The following is a 4232-nucleotide window of genomic DNA, read 5'->3' as shown; positions in this document are numbered from 1 at the left end:
AAATTGAAAAACAGGTTCCTTGTTCATAAGTGCAATGAATCTTTGATGTCCAGTGATGTGCTGCAAACAATGAAAACACATTTTAAACCACTTAAGAAGTTTCCAGCACTCATCAAATGCATTTCCTCAGGTGACAAAAAAATCCACAAGGAAGGGAATGAAAATAAGTGACATTTAATTATTGGAGGGAGACTTTTAAAAAAAATGGAAGTATTTTCCTGCCTAGAATGATTCCTATTCCCCTTTGAACCTAAGTGGTTTGATTTAGAGGTGTTAAGAACATAATTTGCTTTACACTTAATGTTTATATGACCTAAGTGAATAAGGAAAAGACCCTATGAGGGAGTTCTATATTTTCTGGAAATTGTTTCTGTGTTTAGAGATACAGGGGAAGAGTAGTCTTCTATTTGTGGGGTCTCCTTAGTCACCCTCCAGTCCCCCAAAGACAGTACACAGTTGTGACTTGGTTATTACACTCCTGCATTCTTTTTCCCCCAAATTCTATCTTGGGTCATACTGTGCTGGCTGCAAAAAAAAGAAATACAGGTTGCAACTTGTTGTAACCATTTTGAAGAATAATTTGCTGTACAATAGAGCTGACACAAGAATTCAGAAATATAAAGCAAAATAACTATAAAAGTTAGGAGGAAGTTGAACGGCATTTCCTCAGAAAAAGCTGCTAACTCTGTATCATTCCGATGTGGATTCCTACAGTCATCTGGGGTGAAATATGTATTTTTCCCCCCTTTGCTGGATCACTGGCCTGTCTTCAGAAGTTGTAATGCCACGACCACACATCCTAGGAGTCTCATGTTAACAGAAGATCCAAATAACAAGCCAGTTAAAGATGGGTGAGGACAGGGGAATCACAAAGGCCATGGGTCCAAAGTGGATGTTACTGAGAACTTGCCCTTTCCAAAATGTTAAAGTCATAGTGCTTCTTGCTCGTTCTCAGCATAAACTCGTTAACTGAGTTAATTTGTTTTTTCAGAGAATTCTGTGCAGCCGAGATGGAGGGGAATGTGGCTAAGACAGTACGTGGGGGCCAAGTCACTAGGTTTAGAGCTTTCGGAGTTGACAGTGCTGTCCCCGCTGCCACAGCAGAGTGGGTGACGACGCAGCCGGGGCTGGGACTGGGCGTCCCGGAGCCACCAGATCTTGGTGCCAATTTTAAAGAGTTCCCCCTAACGCTTCTCAGCTTCCACACGAGTTATTCCATCTGGTAGTTCAGTAATTTCCAAGACCTTCCCAACAACTGCTTCTCCAGCACCTAGGTCGGTGGATGCAGCTTTTTTAGCTGGTTTCCTTCCTCGGTTTTCATGCCTGTTGCCAGGCTGACCCTGTTGGGCTGGAATGTGTCCGTGCAGAACAACAGGAGGGTTGTACTGCAGGGGCTGTCCAAGTAACGGGTATCTGGCATCTCTTGAACAATATTGTCTCTACTGCTAAATTCCATACACTTTTGTCCTCTCTGGTCATCACCGTAATATTTTTTTGTTGCCACTGTGGGGGTGAATGGGCACGAGATTGTGGATTGTTTGGTACACTGAGCTGCATCGTCACCATTCCGCCACCAGGTGGTGGAGGTGGCACAGCTGCACACTGGTGGCCTTGGAGCTGCTGGGAAATGCATGGTGAAGTAGTTCAAGGCAACTGTACTTGTTCTGATCCTGGATGTTGCAAGTAACCTACTGAGGAGCTTAAATTATTTTGCTGGCCAGGTGGAATGATGCTGTAGTAAACTGGCATTCCTGCTGTAGGCGTAGATCCTTGATTAGACTGATTAGGAAACATAACAGGTTGTTGATAAGTCTGATGGGCAATTTCTTGAGAACCTTGAGGCAGTGAAACCTGAAATGATGGCACTGAAGGATAGGCAATGACCACTCCTTGAATCTGATTTCCAATGCTGTTGGGCTGGTCACCAACTAGGCTCTGACTCTGGGGTTGCTGAACTCCAACTATCCCCTGGTAGTTTTTTGTTTTCTGTTTTTTTTTTGTTGTTTTGTTTTGTTTGTTTTGTTTTGTTTTGTATATTTTTTGTTTATTTTTCCTGGTCAACGATTTTATTTGGGATTTTTTTTTTTACATCTTTATTGGAGTATAATTGCTTTACAATGGTGTGTTAGTTTCTGCTTTATAACAGAGTGAATCAGTTATACATATACATATGTTCCCATATCTCTTCCCTCTTGCATCTCCCTCCCTCCCACCCTCCCTATCCCACCCCTCTAGGTGGTCACAAAGCATCGAGCTGAACTCCCTGTGCTATGCGGCTGCTTCCCACTAGCTATCTATTTTACGTTTGGTAGTGTATATATGTCCATGCCACTCTCTCACTTTGTCACTCGCCTGGTAGTTTTGCTGCCGGTTGGGCATAACTTGATAACCTGTCTGCTGGGCAGGTTGGGGTAGTGGTTGGTTTAGATGTGAATTGTAATGGACAGAAGGGACTGGGCGATACTGAGGTTGACTGGAGTGGTAGTGGCCTGGAGCACAATAACAGGCTGGCATCTGTGGAGAGGGCTGCTGAATATATCCTTGTTGCTGAAGCACAGGCTGGCTGACAGGATGACCAGAGGCAAAATAGCAAGCAGTAGGGACTGGCTGCCCAGGAGGTAGGGAAGGAAGAGGAGGCGGTGGTGGTGGCGGGGCTGCTGTCATGATAGAACCAGACTGCTGTACTGAAGAACAACAGTGGACTGGAACATGGTGGCATGAGGATCAGAACCATTTGCACATGGCTGGTGGACAAGACTCAGGTGGCTACACTGAGACCCATGGTTGTCCTGCTGTGAGAAAATGTGTTGAGCTGCTTGTTGTTGGGGTGATGGGAGAGGCAGAAGTGGCTGTGGAGGTCCAGGCACTTGGGTTCTAACTGGTTGTTGAGTCATAGGAGGATTATACACAACTGGACTCCCATCTGGGTTTATGAAGGGCTGAACTGTTTTTGAAAGCCTGCTTATGCTTTTGCTTCTTCCAGAACTGTCACCTCTTGTCAGAACTGAAATTCCACTGAATCTGCTGGCTTTGGTTACAGCAGCCTTGAAGTTTCAGAGAGAGCTGTCTGAATCTCTGCTTCTCCAGGGTCATGATTCAGAGTACTTCAACTCGTTCTCACTGCTGCTTTGATGGCTATCTGTTGTTCTCCCTGAAGAATCTTTATTAACTCTAAATATCTGGCACCTCTGTTGGGTGCTACTAGCATCCTCATCTTGGATGCTTTTGTCAATAATATTATTCTCTTGGGAACACAAGGGATCTTGGGAAAATATTTGGTCTCTAACTCTCTGGTACTCTTCTCTTTCTTCTATAGATTTGCTTCTTCTGTCAGCTTTCAAAAGTATTCTCATCTGATTATCATCTTCGTCAAAGGTAGAGTTATCTCTCTTGAGCATATATCGCTCCTGAAAGTCGTCACTTTCATCATCCTTAATATGTTCATTAAATTTCTGATCAGGTATTCTTGTATTGCTAGTTTTGTTTACTGTGACAGACGTCCCACTCTGATCAACATTGTGGTCTAATCCAAAGTAAGCAGCGACTCTGTGTAATAGCATCCTATGATAAGATGTCATTGGGCAGAATTTTTTATGTGGAGACTCATTATTACCAAAGAAATCTAAAATTTCTTGTTCCAATTTCAACAGCAGCATACTGTCCTTGGGATTGTTTTTTAATGTATTTACTAAAAATTCATGTAGACCTATGCCAGTTGAATCAGTGTATTCTTGACCTAGAATCTCTTGATAACATTTTTCTGGGCAACTTATCACTGGCTTTTTCTTTTCTGCTTCCCCTTTTGAAGGCTTCTCCTCTTTTTCAAATGACTGTGTTACCTGTATTTGAATTTTCTCCTGCAAATCAATATTGTCATCAATGCAATGTTCATTCTTCTCTGCCAAAATCTTCCCATAGTTTTCTGATTTGATAAGATTTACAACTCTGGTTGTATCTTTCACTTCTGCCTCCAAATCCTTCATTGCTTCAGTTTCATTTTTTACAGTAACAGTATCAGACATCCTCATTAACAAAGGTTATTTTAGAATTCTACAGGGAACTTGAAGTCTGATGTGTCCTATGGATGTGGAATTGTGGTGTCCCGCAAAAATAAAAGAAAATAATCCAAGGTTCTTTCTCACAGTTGTCAGCCAGGATGTCAATTGTCTTGACCAATTTGGAATCTGGCAGGAGGAGTCCCATGTCCTTGTCACCACTGTAGATTCCTGGAC

The 4232-nt window shown here is 42.8% G+C and overlaps 1 pseudogene across 1 annotated transcript; it reads right to left on the bottom strand.

Moving 5' to 3' along the window:
• Window positions 1-866: 866 nt before the first annotated feature.
• Window positions 867-4028, bottom strand: LOC308617271 (R3H domain-containing protein 1-like; annotated as a pseudogene). Its single transcript has 2 exons — window positions 2353-4028; window positions 867-1968 (listed from the first exon to the last, which is right to left on the bottom strand). The product of its transcript is annotated as a R3H domain-containing protein 1-like (transcript).
• Window positions 4029-4232: the final 204 nt, after the last annotated feature.

The sequence above is a fragment of the Mesoplodon bidens genome (assembly GCF_964165515.1).
Source record: "Mesoplodon bidens genome assembly, chromosome: 5".
Taxonomy (NCBI): Eukaryota; Metazoa; Chordata; class Mammalia; order Artiodactyla; family Ziphiidae; genus Mesoplodon; species Mesoplodon bidens.
The sequence above is the reverse complement of the archived record's forward strand: the minus strand, read 5'-3'. Positions and strand labels throughout refer to the sequence as shown.